Consider the following 17,650-nt stretch of genomic DNA (forward strand, 5'->3'; position numbering starts at 1 on the left):
CGTGTGCCGTTAGGAGCAGCAAGCATGTAACTGAGGGCTCATCACCTGCCAGACCTGCTCTAAGCATCTCCAAAGCAATCACAGGAGACAGGAAATATTTTGTAGACGAGGCCATTGAGGGCAGAGGGCTAAAGCCACCATGAACGTCACACAGGGGCAAGTGGCTTTAAACCAACCACGTGGCTACAGGGCCCACGCGTGTAAACCCTACGCTACTGTTGTGTGGGTTATTGTCACTCTCATTTCTCAGATGCCAGAAGAGGCACAGTAACCTCCTCCTGGCTACCCAGCGAGGATGCAGACCCAGGAAGCCCGGCGGGCCTCCTCCGCTCCACCCGGGCTGGCCGGGGGTGCAGGTGGGCCCCGCACCCGCCAGCCCTGGCGCCTCGATGCCCGGGAGGCTGCCGAGATGTCACCGATGTAACTCGGCTGCCCACTCTGAGCATTCTGTCTTGGCCTTATCGGCCTGGAACTCCCTCCAACCGTGTCTCGCCTGAGCCCCGGGCCCCAAATTCCTGGTGGGTGATGTGCACTCCGTCTGCGATAACAGCCCTGGCAGGGCTCCGAGGGGGCGGCTGCCTTAGTGCATCTCCAGCTCAGATAACAGGGAAGTATCTCACTTTCTCTCCTGGAAAGCCGGCCAGGCCTTGGGGGTGGGCTGAGGGGAGGCCAAACCTCCGCTCGGACACCTGGGGCAGGAAGGGAGCGCATCGGAGGGCAGAGAGTCGCCCAGGCTCACGCGAGGCAAGGCCTGGTGCCTTCCGCAAGTAATGACAGAAGGAAGGATTCAATCTACCACTCACTCAATCATCAGATGCTACTGAGCTCGCCCCTGGGGCCAAGCCCTGTTCAAAGTACTCTTGGATTTCAGTTCAGTTAATCTTCTCAACAATCCCACCAGATTGGCCCTGATATCATTCAGCTCATTTTACAGTTGAGGCAATCAAGACCCAGGGACGTCAAGCAACTTGCCCAAGGTCACACAGCTGGTGGGTGGTGGTGGAGTTTTTACCAGGCTATCTTACCTACAGTCACTTATAAATGAATTTTAAAAAGGCCGCTAGTGACAAGGACTCTGAGGTGTAGAGAGGGGAAAGAGTGACCGAGGGAGGGGCAGTTGCTATCTCTGCTGGGGTCTTAGGGAGGGCTCTCTGGGGTGGTGACATTGCACCTGTACCTAATCAAGGGTGAGCCAGCCATGGGGACCTGGGGGAAGGGCATTCCAGGCAGAGGGAACAGCAAGTGCAGAGGCCCCAAGGGAGAACAAGCTCCAGTGGGGAAAATGGCCCAGAGAGGAAGGGCCTGGCATGGTTACACAGAAAGCCGGGGTAGCCTGGCCCCAGGCTGTCAGTGCAGGCTTTGCCCCTCCGTCTCATTTGTGGCTCCTCCGCGGCCAGCCCTGTCTGAGCCCCTGGGCACTTTCTGGCTTTACCGCCTCCCAGCTGTGTGACCCCAGGCAGGTGGCTTCCCCTCTCGTTGCTTTTGCTCTTTGCTGCCTCACCCCAGTCCTGGGCTCCGGAGGCCCCCGGCATGGGGGTGGGGGCACACTCTGGGTCCACGGCTGCTGCTCTGATGTGAGGTGGCAGCCGCTGGGCCATCTGTCTCCTGGCAGGGATGGAAGGAGCTCCCAGAGGTCCTGGGCTAGGCCTCAGGTCCTGGAGAATGTGGCCCCAGGACTGCGAGAGACACAGAGACTAAGGACAGAGTCGGAGGGAAATGCAGAGACCAAGGACAGAGTAAGACAGAGAGACAGACTGCTGTCAAAACTGAGATGGAGACCCAGAGGGAGACCCAGAGCAGGAGAGACAGGGTGGGTGAAGAGTGAGACGATCCAGAGAGACACGGAGACATGGGCCATCTGAAGGGGACACGGAGAGCTGCAGAGAGACGTCGATTCACAGCAGCAAAGAGAGATCGAGACGGAGTGGCTAAGAGATAACAAGAGAAAAAGTTGTGAATGCTCTAAACGCCGCTGAATTGTACGCTTTCAAAGGTGAATTTTACACTATGTGAATTTTACTACATTAAGAAGAGAGAGACAGAAGGTGGTAGAGAGAGGCAGAGATGGAAGGACAGACTTCCGGGACCCCGACTCTCTCTGGGAAGGGACCAGGGTGTGGGTCCCAGTGCCAGAGTCCAGGCCTGCAGGGCCCAGTGGGTTTGGGGCCAGTCCCCCTTTCACCGGGTCTGCTCTGGTGCCAAATGTTTGCCCTGATCTGCCCGTGCCTGATTTTGCTTGCGTGGGTTTTGGGATGGAGTTGTGAGCCCTTGGCCTGCAGAAAGCATCTGGGAGGTAGCCTGTTCCCTGTAGGTCCTCTTACCAGGCACAGGCTCCAAGGCTGCCAAACCTGGTGAGTGGGGACCCGACGATGACCCATCCTGCCTCTGCTCTGTGGGGGAGAGTTACGGTACTTAACGTTTTGAGCTGAGAGCCTGGACTGTTCACTGCCTGTTGGGCCCTGTGCTGAGGGCACGACATGGGGTTCTCCATGGCTCCCCACCGGCAGCCCAGGGTTAATCTGCCCAAGAGATGAGGAGGCTGGGCTCAGAGAGGTCAAGGGCCTTGGTTGAGGTCACACAGTGGCCACAGGCAGATGTGGAGGTTAGGGAAAGGACAAACCTAGGCTGGAGGCTGGGACCCGGTGCCAGCAGGCCGGGGTGTGGGGGCGCCCAGGGCAGGCAGCAGGGGATGGGAGGCGGCCAAGCTGGGCCTCCCTCCAGCCAGTGTTACTTCTAAGCCTCGCAGGCCCTCCCAACTTGCCCGAGGTGGCCGGGCCCATCTTCCCGGCGGGGACACTGAGGCCCAGGCTGGCTGAGGTTCCGGGCCAAAGAACGCTGCGGGCAGCAGGGCGGGGGCTGGGACTCCGCGTTCAGACGCGGCGACGAGGGGGTGCGGCGAGGGAGGCGCGCCACGGGGGAACGGGGCTCGGGGCGCAAGCGCGGCGCGGCCAAGTCCGGCCCCGGGTGCGCGGCTGGGCGAGGAGCGTCGGCGCCGGCTCGGCCCCCTCCCCGGCCGCGGCGGAGACCCCGCCCCGGAGGTGGAGGGGGCAGGGCGGGCAGGGGGCCCGGCGCCGGCTCAGCCCGCCCCTCGACCCGCCCCGCCCCGCCTCGCGCCGCCCCGCGCCGCCGCCGGACTCCCGAGCTCTAGACGCGCCGACGGCGGGGCAGACGGACTACTGGACAGACGCGCCCGCCGCGGGACGAGCGGAGCGCAGCGCGGTGAGTGCACGCGGACCTCGGCACGCGCTGCGGGCTCCACGCCCCCGGGCCGGCCGTGGGGACGGCGCCCCGGCGGGCGGATGCGACACCCTGGCCGGCGCCCGGCGGCTCGCGAGGTGGCGGAGGGCCCCCACCCGCCCGGGTCCCGCCACCCCCTCCCTCTTCCGCGCTCCGCCACCCCGCCCCGCAAGTCCTGAACCCGGGTCATCGTCCCGGGAGGGAACTGGGCCCTCGGTCGGGCACCGCCGCCGCCGCGCGCTCTCCTCCCCCTCGCGTCCGCCCATCGCAGGCGGCAGAAGTTCCTCAGGCTCCGCGGGGCGGCCCCGCGTCTCCGTCCCGCATCCCCCCTCCAGACCCTTTCGCTCTCACGCACGCCCGGCCCCTCACACTCATCTGTCACACGTCGCTCTTGCGCACGCAGGCTTCACACACACGTGCCTGGCACACGGGCGTCTCCCAGACACGCACGCCTCTGTCAGCCCGCCGTCTGTGAAACGCGTGTGCCTCGTTAACACACGCGCGTGTCTGTCACACACACATATGTCTCACATGTGTCACACACGTGTCTCTCACATCCCTGGGGCGGCAGACAGACCCCCTCCCCCCCCACCGTGACTCTTGCACACACAGTCGTACACGCCAACAACTTAAGAGTCCAGCGGACCCCGGCCCTCTCCCCTGGGCGAGCACAGCCCTCCGTGCCGTCCTGAGCCGGATGGGCCCCGAGTCGGGCTGGGGGAAGCTCTGGGCTGAGGCTCCCTTAGGGTGTGGGGAGCACAGGCAGGGGGCTCAGTAGGCAGGGGTGGCCCCGACTCCGGGGACCTCCCCATTCCTCATCACCCCCTGCCCCCCTGCATCCTCTCCCCCTTCCCACTCTCCCTGCAGGGGTGCCCTCCCTCCCTTTGCGGTCACAAGGTCTCACCCCACCTCGGTTTGTGACCACCACTTGGGCGGGTCCAAGCCAGCAGGTGTCGCCGTGACGGGCCAGAAATGGAAGGAAAATTGGGGTGGTGTTCGTCATCCAGAGCCCCTTGAGTAAGGGTGCCGGTCCAGGGCGCTGCCTGAGCAAGCCCTGATGCCTGGTCCTGGCACGCGTTTGTGGCCAAATCACTGGGGCTCTGAGCCTCACCTTCCCCACGCGCAAATGGGGGCGACGATCCCCGCCAGGAGGAAGGGAGGGCCCGGGAACTACCGCCCCCACCCTCGCCTCTCGGCGTCCAGCGCCCGCCCGCCCGTGTTAAGAGGGTTGGGCCGGGGAGGGATGAAGTGAAAGGCTGTTACCTCCTGCAGGCGCAAACTTGCCAGCCCCTACCGCAGCTGGCTGTGCATGTTTTGTTTGGCTCTTACCCTGTTGTTATTATTTTTAAAAAGTTAATTAGCTGCCAGCATTTACAGATTGGCAGCTTTCACATAAAAGTCCGGATTTCCGTCTTCTGAAAAATCACAAGGTCTGCAGCTCAGGACCCACATCCCTGCGAGGTGCCCTTCGCTAGTGCTGCTTTTCTGCTGCCCCTGGGCTGGGGCAGGAGACCATCTGGCCACAGTTCCCACCCGGCCTGCGTAGACCTCTGTGTCGGCTGTGCCTGCTGTGTAAACTGGGCCGTTTTTGCAGCAGTGCCCACCCCGGAGTGGACCTAGGGTAGTCCCCTCGCCCATGGCTGGTGAGCCTCCGCGTATGGCCTTAGTGGTGGGAGCCATGAGGGGACCTGGAGCGCGGGGCCTCTTTGTGATGGTGGCCGGCACTGTCTGCGGGGCTCTGGGGGTGGGCGCTGGGGTCCCTGTGGGAGGGAGGGAGGGATCTCAGAGCCAGGCCCTGTCCTTCGCTTTTCTCCCCAGATCCCAGCCATGATCCTGCAAGGTCGCAGTCTTGCCCCTTTTGAAAGTTGGGGAGACTGAGGCCCAGGAAGGGTCTCTCAGCAAACAAAGGGCACAGCTGGGATTTCAGCCTAGGTTTTTCTGACTCTAAAACCAAGCTCTTTGCCAGCCTTTCAGTGAATCCACGAGGGGAGGGACTTGGTCTCATTGACCCTGGGCAAATTCCCCAAACCACGTTCACACCTGACAGGCAGTAGGTGCTTAATGAACGCTTGTGGAAGGACTGAGGGCAGTGAAGCTGCCTTCTCAGCAGGGTTCAGGGTGGAGCTCAATTCAGGGCCTAAGGTGACAGTCTCACATGACCTAGAGGACCACCACGGTTCCATTTGATTGGCCTGAAAGCCCAGCACACTTTCCTGCTCTGCTCTCGGGTGACTGTGACCCCAAGACCAGTGTGGTGAAGACCCCAAGTCCCTGCAGGGCCTCAGGGGGACCATGGTGTGTCCTGTTGGGCGTCAGAATTCTGTGTCTGCCTTGCACGTGGGGCTGTGGGTGGGAGCATTTTTTCCTTCACTCCCTGGCTGGCCTTGGTGGAGGAGGCGCTCTGCAGGGAGGGACGCGGGCCGAGGGACAGGCCCAGCTCCCGCGCGCGCGCTCCTTGGTGGCCTCTTGCTGGGTGGCGTGGGGTGGGGCAGCTGCTGAATTATTTTACGTCCTGGTTCCTGTGACTCTCTGCTGTCTCTGTTTACCACGTTATGCGGCTGAATTCATGGGATCTGAATGTCCCTGTGATGTGTGTCCTCCTGGAAGTTTGTTGACTGAGTGAACGAGGACCAGCCCTGTCGGCGGCACACGGGACTTGGGGATGGTGGGCAGCCCCTGGCCTCGTCCGTGTACCTCCTGGAGGTTTTCGTTCCTGCTGGGGAGGAAGGTGCTGGGCCTGGCCACACAGGTGGTGCAGGGGGTCTCTCCCTCCCGTCAGTGAGCCTCAGTCTTCCCTTCTGTAAAGTGGGTGCTGTCTGACCACTTTCTGGGGCTCACAGTACTGAAGTGGGTGTTGGGGATGGGAGCTGGGGGTCTGTTGCCTAGGAGGTAGGTGGTGTATCCCCTCTCTGGCTTCTTGAGCTCTGAGCACCCGCCTCCCCACCAGCTGAAGGCCCTGCCCTGGGATGGAGTTCTAGCTCGCAGTGGGCAACCCAGTCCGGGCGGGAGAGCGGGGCCCTCTGAGAAGGGGATCTCTGAGCTGAGATGGGAGGGTGTGGGCAGAGGGTACAGCTGGTGCAAAGAAAGGACTTTCGGTGGGGCCTGGCTTGGTGTGTGCGAGGGACAGGAAGGGAGGAGGCAGGAGCGGGTGGGCGAGGGGAGGGGGGAGGAGGAGAGCGGTGGGGCAGGACATTTGAAAGCTTCGGAGAAGTTTCTCTCCAGGGAGCAATGAGATGTGATTCCCATTTTAAGACACCCTCCCCAGCTGCAGGATCTAGAGGTTGTAGGCCTCCGTAGTGAGGATGTTGGCAGGAGTGCGGAGGCCCTGTCCCGGGCCCTGTGCCTGAGGGCAGGTCTCAGCCTTGAGAAGCCACAGGTAGGTGGGGAAGCAGGGCTGTGGACAGACACTTGAGATCCAGGGTGATATGTGCTGGTCAAATAGATGTTGGTGCAGCCATACAATGGGATATTATGCAGCTGTAAAAAATGAGGCGGCTCTGATCTTCAAGATCTGTTGAGAGGAAAACGAGGTGCTGAATGGTGTGTAAGATACGCTGCCTCTTGTGTCAAATAAGACGTAAATCCACGTTTGCTTATAGGCTCATAGGCAAACACTGAGAGGAAGCCCTGGGGGGTTGCAGTGGTTACCTGTGGTTACCTGCAGGGCGTGTGCAGGTGGGGGACAAGGGTGCCAGGTGAGGGGACACTCCCGTTGTGTGCCTTCTTATATTTTCTGGATTTTGAGCCGTACCACTGTATTGCCTGTTCCAATATTACATTAAATTCAAAAGCAGTTGGGCAGTTGGTGGGTGACTGTTCATTTGTGAGTTTTAAGTGCAGTGTTTAAGGATGGGTTTTAAGTTCCCTTTACTGACCTTGTTGTCGAACACACTGACTTCTTTCTGGCGTGGTATACAAAGGTTTCCACTGTGATTAAAATTAGATGGGAACAAAGTCACTCTTTTGCACAGTTTGGCAATCGGACAAAAGAAAAAATGCCCCCTTTTTGTCTTCCCCCTTTTCCTGTGGGTGTTTCCTTCTGCCGACTTGACTGCTGGCTTTTCCTGGGGTGGGCACCACAGCGGTTAGCGTCCCATCCTCAGCCTGTTTCCACAGCCCGCCTCCCAGCCGGACCGGAGCCTAGCGACAGGTCCAGTCCCCCGGGGGTCTGTGCAGGTGGCAGCTGGGCACAGGGAAGTCCCCGCTTTGGACACCTGCCAGGCTCAGATCCCACCTCTGCCACTCACAGGCCATGCTTCCTTCGGGCCAGTGACCTTCTCTGAGCCTCAGTTTCCTCATCTGTCAAATGGGTGTCATAACCCCTCTCTTAGGGTTGTTGGAAGGAGGAAGTAAGTGATACCTACCAGGGTGCTGGTCACTGTTCTTGGGATAAAGCAGTACCAATACGACCTCCACTGCCCCCACAGAGCTTGCTTTCTGTCAGAGCTGGCCGTGTGCGCCTGGGCTAAAAAGCAGACGGAGCTGGCTGAGACCAGGGTGGGGGTGGGGCTGCTTTAGGTAGGGCGTAGGAGGAGGCCCGTGGAGTACGGACACTCAGGCAGAGGGCACAGCACGTGCAAATGACCTGGAGCAGCTGGAGGACAGGACCCCTGTGAGCAAGGAGGGTGGTCAGGTCTGGGGGTGCAGGAGGGCTTTCAGTTTTATCTTGGGTGTGGTGAGGTTTCAGTTCGGGGAGGGGTGAGGTCTTCCTGGGATTTTCAGGCTCCCTCCACTCCCCGCCCCAGCTGCTGGGAGGGTAGCAGCCTGGAGGGTAGCAGCAGCCTGGGGCCTCCATCCGGGCCTTGTGGGGCAGTGGGAGTGGAGTTGCAGCCTCCCTCCTCAAGGGTGGGCAACCCTGGGCAGGGGTTGTGTGGGAGCAGCTGGGAGAGGCTGGCTGGACTCGGGGTTCCTTCCACATCAGGGGCCTTGGTCCCTCTCCTTGCACACAGCACTCACAATAGCCTCTGGTGTGGGCCGGCCCATGGTCCCTCCCTGGCCCTCCCGAGGGCCCCAGAGACCCATGTAGGCAATTCTGAAATGCTTCAGTCACGGCTGTCCTGGAGGAGAGCACAGAGGCTCTGGGAGCCTAGGCATGGTGAGGGAGGGCTCCCTGGAGGGGGTGATACTGGCGCTGTGATGTGAAGGTTGAGGGGTGGACAGTGGAAGGTGGGTTGGAGGAGGGGGGAAGGAAGGCTGGCCCCGTGCACTGGACCAGACATGGAGGACCTCATGTCCTGCCCTGAGGGTGGCAGGTGGGCAGCCTCGGGGTGTTTCTGAGCAGGGGAGGGGCATGGCCAGAGTGCTGGAGGGGCCCTCTGGCAGCTCAGGTGTGTGGGGGGGAGTGGAGGGGCAAGCTGGCAGGCAGGAGGCTTGAGCGGTGACGGCAGGGAAACAGGCTCGGAGGGGGTGGGCCTGACTGCAGCCGCACAGCAAGTGAGGAGGAGGGGCTGGGCGGGAGCTAGGTCTGTCCACCTCGAGGTCCTGCCCCGGGCTGGCCGCCCTGGCTTATGGGGTACTGTGGCACGTACGCACCACTAATTCCTCTCCTTTGGGCCGGTCCCTTCCTGGGGCCCCTCTGGGGTCAAGCCATGCGTCATTTTGCCCCATTGTCCTCAGTGTTGTTGGAATTTGGAAACGTTGCAAAAACACCTCTGTCTTCTCATATACGGAGATGATTGCAGAGAAAGTGCTGGTTTGGGGAAAGGTTATTTCCTTCCTCGAGGGTGGGGAGCCTGGCTTTTCGGTGTGTGGGGGCTATAATGTGGGCGGCCACGGCGACCCCGCCCGGGTCAGTGTTGGTGAAGAAGTGGTGCGCCTGCCTGCCTGTCTGCTGGGGGCGCGGGTGCGGCCGGGGGGTGGGGGGAGCGTCGAGAGCCTCCGCGAGGCCAAGAGGGTGGGGGCCGCGGGAACCCATGTGCCTGGGAGTGGATGGCCGCCTGCGGCCACTGGAGGCTTTTGTCTTCAAGCAGACCCTGCTGGCCTCAGGCCATCTCACCTCCCAGGGCCTCAGTTTCCTCATCTGCGCACTGGGGACAGCCCTCCTGGTTCTGCTGTCATTTGGTGCCCGGGAATGGCCTGAAGCGTGGGAAAAGGGTTCTGAGGGGCTGGGTGATGGTGGGGTGAGGACCTCGCCAGGCCAGGGAAGCGCCTGCCTGGGCCCAGATGACGGGGGCCTTGGCTTCTCCATCTGTAGCATGGGCCTGGTGGCGGTGCCCGCCTGGGAGGGTCCTGTGGAAAGCCCCCAGCGCGGGTCTTGGCACATATGCAGTGCTTAGGTAACACGTGTTAGCTCGGTTCTGTCGAGGGTCACGCCCCCCTTCTCCGTGATCACTGATATGCCATCGTCTGCATCAGGGCTGGCCCTGGGCCTTGTGCTCCGGGCTCACCCATTGTTGAGCCTCCCAGAGTTCATCCTGCCTCAGCCTGGGTCTCTCATCCAGCTGTGTCTGCGATCACCAAGTGAGCTTTCGGCGCTCCAGAAAATTCTGTTCTTAGAGTCTCCCCACAGTGGTCTTGACACACGTGCACAACCACACGGTACCCTCCTTGACCTGAAACACACACAGGCGCCTGTAAACACACACACGCACACACATGTTCTCTTTCAAGACCACCATGCTTCATCCTGGTTTCCACGTCAACTTTCCGAGGCCTCGGGAGCTGAGAGATTAGCCATCCTCCCGGGGGTTCAGTGCTGGCCGAGCGCCCTCATCTGACCCCCTGCATATCCTCAGAGCAGATGAATTCAAGTGTTGTCCGAACACGGGCACTGCATAGGGGGTCTTGTGCCCTTTCTTGGCAAAAAAAAAAAAAAAAAAAAAAAGAAGCCAGGGCATGTTGGCTTCTGCTTGTGCTCAAGCAACCATTAGCACAATGCCGTCACGTTTTGTGCTGGATCGCCCCCACCTCCTGTGCCTTTACATTATAGTTAATAGATTTTAAATAGTTCCTCCCCTGTTTTACTTACACTTATACTGAAAGGAGGCCGTTTTCCACAACTGTAGATAGAATCAGGATCACTCGCTCTAAATCAGCAATACCCGTGAGAACAAAGATGACAGCCCCAGTGCAGGACTGAATCCCAGCCCCTGCTGTTCCCAGCCTCTGCCGGCCTTACGCCCGGTGCGCCTACCTCCTCTGTGCCACGAAGGAAGGTTGGCAAGGGTCAGGGAGGTGTTCGCTCCACACAGAGTTCTCTGCTGTCCTGACTGCGTAAGAGGATAAAGGGGGATGATTACACATCGCGGGGCCGCTGGTACTGCTGCCTTCTCCCTGAGGTCTCACCTCACCCCGAGAGGTCATCTCTAGCCCGACTGGGAGAGGACCCTCTAGCTGGTCATTACACACCTTGCATCTTCTGGGGATCCCTTCCTGCTTTCTGGGCCCCCCCTTGGCACGTTTCCTCCTGGGCGGGGCCGTGAGAGGAGGCTGCTGTCCCTCCAACGGAGATGTCTTCTCTGAGACCAAGTTCCTGGTTCTCAGGTAGCGGCTGGTCCCCATTCCCACGTGGGGGCTATGGTGTCCCCTACACCCCAGCTCTGTGCCCTTCTGGCTGCCTGGGCAGAGCCCTGGAGGGTGAAGGCAGCTTAGCCTGGGCCGTCCTGTGGCCTGGGGTCCATGCTAGTGGGGGACAGGCTGGAGCTCAGGGCCAGGGCTCCAGTGCCGGGAAAAGGGGGCGATGGCGCCTGGCAAGGTGAGGCTGGGCCCGGTCCAGGGAGGAGGTGGGGAACTAGGCCTGGCCAGATGGGAGGGTGCCTTGTAAACTGTAAAGTTCTGCACCCAGCTGAGCAGTCATTAATGTTACTTCTTTTGGGTCACACCACTGACACCACAGTAACGGCCGGTCAGGCCCTACTTAGCCACGGGACCTGGCGTGGAGGAAAGTTTGCCCCAGTCCTTGTACCACCCCCCCACCTAACGTGTTTTCTTTTTTAAAATTCTATTTATTTATTTATTTATTTTTGGCTGTGTTGCGTGTTCGTTGCTGCACGCGAGCTTTCTCTAGCTGCGGCGAGCGGGGGCTGCTCTTCGTTGCGGTGCACAGGCTTCTCATTGCGGTGGCTTCTCTTGTTGTGGAGCACCGGCTCTAGGCGCACGGGCTCAGTAGTTGTGGCACACGGGCTCAGTAGTTGTGGCTCACGGTCTCTAGAGCGCAGGCTCAGTAGCTGTGGCACATGGGCTCAGTTGCTCTGCGGCAGGTGGGGACTTCCCGGACCAGGGCTCGAACGCGTGTCCCCTGCATTGGCAGGCGGACTCCCAACCACTGCACCACGAGTCCCCTAATGTGTTTTCTGAGTGCCTGACCTTACACTCTCAAAAGTGAGCGAGAATCGTTTAAGGGATTGCTGGGGATGGAAAGGTTGTGGTGACATCACGTGCCTGTCCCCAAGGAAGGACATGCCTGACCCAGATACACCCCCTCGATGTGGCTGTGGCTTCCCATGCGTGGGGTGGGAGGAGTGACCCTTCCTTGGCCTCAGACCCCGGGGGGTCCCACAGGGATGGTGGAGCCTGAGCACATGGCCAGGTAGCCCACCACGACCTGGGCTCAGACCCCCATAGTGCTCTCCCTGCTCCTGGCGTCAGGAGAGGCCTTCCCGTCGCTGTGGGAGAGGGTCTCCCTCATGTAGGCTTATCTGTGTCTGAGGGGGTCCCTGCATGGTCGGTGCAGGGCTGGGGACTCCATGCCACCAAGGCTGCCTCACGCCCCATCTTTTTTGTCTCTGCTTTTCTCTGTGAGTCTGGATGATTCTCTCAAAATGACTTAAATGTGCCCACCCTCAACTCACAGTTTCTTGCCACCAGAGTTGGTCTGTGTTTTCTTCTAGTTCCAGTTCAAAATCCTGGGGAAGAGCTCTGATTGGCCCAGTTTGGGGTGGGGGAGCTCTGATTGGCTGAGCTGAGGGTGAAGAACTCTGATGGGCCCAGTTTGTTGGGGGAGAGCTCTGATTGGCCCAGCTTGGGCAAACCTCCACTCTGGGCCAGTCAGTCGGCTGTGGCTAGGGGTGGGGTCACTTAGTCCTGACAGTGACTGCAGCTCCAGCTGGTCCCTAAGGATGAGCATTGAATGAAACCGGCTGCCACCCCAGGAGGTGTCCACTGCAGGAACAAAGTTCAGTAACTCCAGAGACTCAGATGTTCTAGGAATCTGGTCAGTGACACATACAGCACAGTTGCTACTCTTGCTTCCTCATCACAGCTGTCAGGAGTGATAGAAAGTACGACTTTAGCAAAAATGTCATGGGACTAAAATGTACAATGGCTGCCTTCAGGCTTGGCTGTATCTGTGGGCTCTAGAGATGCTGTGAGGGCTCTGTCTCCATCCTCCATGTTGGTTATTCTCAGGCGGGCTCTGCCATGTGGCAGTCGGGTGGCCCAGCAGCTCCAGGCTCCCTCCCTTCGGCCCAGGGGCTTCACCGTGGGCCCGCGCAACTGGGTTACAGGACCATCCCTCACCAGTCATTGTGAAGGAGGAAGGAGCCTCTGATTGGCCATTCTGTGGGCCACGTAGCCTGAAGAGTGGGAAAGTTGGGGTTCTCTTACCAGGAGGAGGGGGCAGAGAGCCGCACAGCATCGCCAGCCTGCTTTCCATAAACGGCCCCCACATTTCCTTCCCCGTCCCCATTTCACGTGGTGGACCCATCCCAAGGGAACGTGAGGATGTCCCAGTGTGAGTAGAGGCAGCTCTTCACCACCTGGGGTAGTTCCTGTTAGAATGGGGAATTGGAGGTTGGGGTTGGCACTGCGGGGTGTCCTGGTCTCCAGCCCAGCCATACTTAAGTCCAAGTGGTCGGGAACTCCATGTACAGAACGCAGGGAGGTCAAAAGAGGCAGCCATGAACTCTGAGGAAAGGTTTCCCCGAAGAGGGAGTACTGAGCTGGGTTTTTAGGGATGAACAGGAGTTTGCTCAGGGACAGAAGGGTGTGCCTGGCAGAGGGAACAAAGGAATGGGCAGACTTGAGGAGCTGTGAAAGATTTAGAGGACCTAGGGCAGGTCATTTATCTTTTATACTGACTGTGTATTGAATGCCTGTTGTTTGTCCGGTGAGGTGCTGGGGTCTTTACGTCCCCTCCTTGAGTCCTCCCCGTGTTGCTGGGAGGCCATTGTGATTGGGCCCATGAGCAGATGGGAGTGTGTCTGTTCCGGGGTCATGTGCTCTGAGCCGCCCGGCAGTCTGGGGGGAGCTGGGTTCACATTCGAACCCTGACCTCTGGGGCCCAGGGCTTGATCCCACTTGCTGCCCATCTCTGCTCCGGCTGGGGCGACTGATGGCGTTGGGGGCCCTACGGTCATGCCACAGCCTGGGCTAGACCCCGCGGTTGGCTGCGCACCAGCTGCCCTGCTGGCAGCCTTGAGAAATTCCTAAATTTCAGGGCCATGCGAACGAATAGGGGCGCTGGCCTGGCAAAGGCGCGAGAGAGTTGCAGAGCTTCCCTGGCTGAGCACTCTGTGAGGCTCAGAGGACACGTGAGATGGGGCTTCTGTCTGAAGGGTGGACAGCGGTGGTCACGCTGTGAGGCTCCCAGCTCAGCCCCTGACTTGCCAGGGGGCCTTAGGCAAGTTTTTCTCCGTCTTTGAAGGCCCTGTGGGGTTGAGTGTTGGTGACACTCACATTTATAACTCATCTCGTGTCCTGTGTCAGCCCTGTGCTGGGGCCGAACAAATTAATCAATCCACCCAGCCCCACCCTGCCACCCACCAAAAGCATCTGAGTGCCCATGTGGGCCAGACCCCGGGTCAGGGCTGAGCAGGAGAGCAGGGTCCCTGCCTCAGTCTCATCCATGTGAGATATCAGCTCCTAGCGGGGGAGGGAACCTGCCAGCCTCAGCCCCAGTGAGCATCCCGTCTGGTTAGAGAGGAGGTGGTGGCAGAGCGCGCCTCGCAGGGCACTGCGTGAGCCTCGCTGAGGGGGTGTTGGCAGGGCTGCCTGCTCTGAGGCTGGACAGGACCCGTGATGCCTTAGGCGCTGACGGGCTCCAGTGCAGCTGTGAACCCGGCGGCAGCAGGAAGCAAGTCCTGGGTTCTAGGAAGCAGCGTGATCTGGGCAGAAGGTCAAGGTCAGGGGCTTCGGGGACTAGGGACCCCCTGCCCCTGCTGGGGCTGGAGAAGGGACAGGACCCACCAGGTAAGGGCGGCCGAGCATGCACGTGCATGCACACGCAGGCTCACTCTCACACACACTCACACACACATACATGCCTAAACACACCTCACGTGCACACACCTGCCCACACTCACACAGACTTAGATTTCACATACACACAGATGCACTTACGCACCCAAACTCCCCCCCCGCCCCCGACCCCCGGTCCCCCGGTGCTCACACGGACCCGCATGTACACGCACCTCTCACGCAGGGACCCTTGGTCTTTCAGCTTCCCTTGAAAACACATCTTGCATCCAAAGGAGAAGGAAAAGAGAACGCAGGAGACGGTCTGCGTGAGCTCAGAGGTAGGGTGAGGACGGGGTCCGGGCCCCGCTCTGGGGACTCCCTCACCTCCTGGAGTGGTTTCTTAGTGTAGACGGAGCCCTGGACTCAAATCCAGGATCTGGAGAAGGAGTGAGAAGGGGCCGTGCCAGGGTTTGGGAGGCTCTGGAGGAGGGTTGGACCCCAAAGTTTATCTCCCACCTTTGTCTTCCTTTCAGGGGAAGAATTAAATCCCCCAAAGACCAGTTTATTCTGTGAGGGGGGTGATGGGTGAACCCATTCTCGGTGCCTGGTGCGGAGGAGGGGCCCCTCCCGTAGGGACCTGGTAGATGATCCCCTTCACCAGGAGAAGCTTGCTCTTCCCCGAGCTCTTAGTCACAGAACGTTGACGCTTGTTGACTAGCATCTGCTGAACTGACCACGTAGATTGGTCTTCTAGTGAATGGCATTGACTTGCTGGTATTGCACTACGTTTGCGTTCCTGAGGTAAACCCTGTTTGGACACAATGTGTTATATCCCTGTAATATGCTGCTGGGGTCGATTTCCTGCTATGTGACTTAGGGCTTGGCAGCTAGATTCCTAAGTGAGACTGGCCACTACCTTCCTCTTGGAGTACCACGTCTGCTTTTGGTATCAGGACTTTCCTAGTCGCATAAAATGGCAGGAGGACCCACCTTCCTTTTTCTAGATGTTGGAACAAGTTTTTTATAGGGTGGGAATTATCGTCTGCTCTGACTGTACCCTGTCTTGGGTTGGCCTCTGTAGATGCTTTTAAAGTTCATCCCACAGCACCCTGCGAGGGGAACGTGATGCTTCTCATTGAACAGATGGGCAAGGTGAGGCTCAGAGAGCCGGAGCCTCTGCTCCGTGGTCAGACAGCACGTGGCGGCTCCGCTGGGCTGTGAGCGCAGGCCAGTCTGACTCTCCCTGGGCCTGTGCTTTTCCCGCTGCTCACCGCGGTGCAAGGATCGTCTGAGATGCTGGCCTGCAGGAGAGCCGTTGCCCTTGCTCTGGGTTTTCCAGGGAGGCTGGGAAGAGCACTGATGGCGCATCAGGAGAGCTGGCCTCGCTCCGCTCACCATCCGCTGGCCCACCCGCCATCCGTGCATCCGCTTGTCCATTACCCGCCCAGTCGGCCAGCCGTCCTTCAGCCCTTTGTCCCCGTGCTGATGCACCCACCATTAACCCACCTTCCCATCCACGCCTCCTCCATCTCGTCACCCATCGTTCCACCCACCCACCTGCCCATCTATTAGACATTTATCCACAGGCTGGTTACTCATCCAGCCACTTTTCCACCTTCCCATCCATCTGTCCTCCATCTGCCATCCATTCACTCACCATTTATCCATGATGGGACCACCATCCATCTGACACCCAACCATCTCTTCATCAACGATCCATCCACCTACCAGTTCACTTCATCAACGATCAACGACCCATCCGCCTACCAGTTCACTTAACCATCCACTGGCACTTTCTCCTCCATCTGTCTTCCACGCGATATACCCACCCACTCATCTGTCCACGCATCCATGTACCCATCCATCCATCCATCCATCCATCCACCTGCCCTTGGGGCTTGGCCTTAAGGTAGGGGGTAGGGTTTGGGTGTGGAGAGATTCAGGAGGGAGGGCACCCTGGTTTGGGATAATGATACAAACCAAGATCAGGAGTTGGGAACCAGAGTCTTCGAGGTTAGCGGGAATTGGGTGTATGGAGGGCGACAGAGGGAAATGGAAAGAAAAGGTGGGAGGGAAAGATAGGTGGGAGCTAGATGGTGAAGGACTTAGAATGCCACCCTTAGGAGTTTTCACTTTATCCTTGGTCCAAGGGTATTCAACCCGGGGTCCATGAGTGAGTTCCAGGGCGTCTGTAAGACCCCTAAAATGATAGGCAACGATTTTTTTTTATATATAAGCCCATATATCTGTTAAGACTCTTGGTTGCAAGTTGCAAGTGACAGAAAACCTGTTCCAAGTTTGCTTGAGCAAAATGGTTGCTTGAGCAAAAAGTTGCTTGAGCAACTTTGTCATTGCAAAGTTCAGCTTTTCAGTTCGCTTCAGGTATGGCTGGATCTAGGTACTCAGCAGCTGTCACTGTGACTCTGTTATCTTGGCTTTTCCTTTTCCCTTTTTATTTTTTGAGTAGACTCCAGCCTCAGACGGTCTCTGGCTGACAACAGGATGGCTTCAGGGACCCTCAAGGTTAAATCATCTCTTGTCTGATACAGTGGGAACAAGAGGCCATTTGCCTGATGTCTCACTTGAATTGGGTCTCACGGGCTCAGGTCGGCCTCGTGTCCATCCCTGAGTTAGGCATTGTTGCGAGAGGAATGAGAAACACCGATTGGCCTGACAGTTGAGTGGTGTGGACCCCAGAATGAAATCCAGGGGCCCTTCTTGGAAGGAGGGTGAATGTGCGATGGGTGATGAGAAACCACCCCATGTCCACTACTAAGCTTTGTTCACACTTTCCTCTTTTGGTGGACGTGGGTGGATTACCCAAGGGCCAGAGGTGGTAGGGAACCATCAGGATTTCGAGCAGGGTGGGAGGACATCAGACGAGAAGTCGTCGGCAGGCAGGACCACGGGCAAGCTGGATGCCTTTCTGGGGCCGGCTGGAGGGTATTGGGGACGCAGGAGGGGAGAGCAGTGAGCTCAGCCTTGGCCACGGGCAGGGTGGTTTCTCATCACTCTGCCCAAAGAGTGTTTCTTCTCTCCAGAGTCATGACTTGTGGGGAAGGAAAATATCGCTCCCTCCTGTGCCAAAAGCAACATTTTCTTTTCTCAGAGGTTGATTATAAGTCACGGACATTCATCTGTGTAATTTTTCACCTGTTTATGTTGATAATGAGATTAGTGATTACATATGCAGGGTCACTTCTCACCCAGGGTTTAAGGAGCTTTTTATTCATTTTACTTATTTTTTCTTTATTAGCTAAGAGGGGGAAGGGAAGGGAACAAAACCTCGCTGTTGTAC

At 58.8% G+C, this 17,650-nt stretch overlaps 1 protein-coding gene across 5 annotated transcripts in view; it reads left to right on the plus strand.

Moving 5' to 3' along the window:
- The first annotated feature begins 3,107 nt into the window (after nucleotides 1-3,107).
- The window catches only part of FBLN2 (fibulin 2), a 74,875-nt gene continuing 60,332 nt past the window's right edge, over nucleotides 3,108-17,650 (plus strand). For all 5 annotated transcript variants that reach the window (XM_060161050.1, XM_060161051.1, XM_060161052.1 and 2 more), the window contains exon 1: nucleotides 3,108-3,219. The gene's annotated coding sequence lies outside the window, so the exon portion shown is untranslated. The remainder of the gene's footprint in view (nucleotides 3,220-17,650) is intronic.

This window comes from Lagenorhynchus albirostris, chromosome 10, assembly GCF_949774975.1.
Source record: "Lagenorhynchus albirostris chromosome 10, mLagAlb1.1, whole genome shotgun sequence".
NCBI lineage: Eukaryota > Metazoa > Chordata > Mammalia > Artiodactyla > Delphinidae > Lagenorhynchus > Lagenorhynchus albirostris.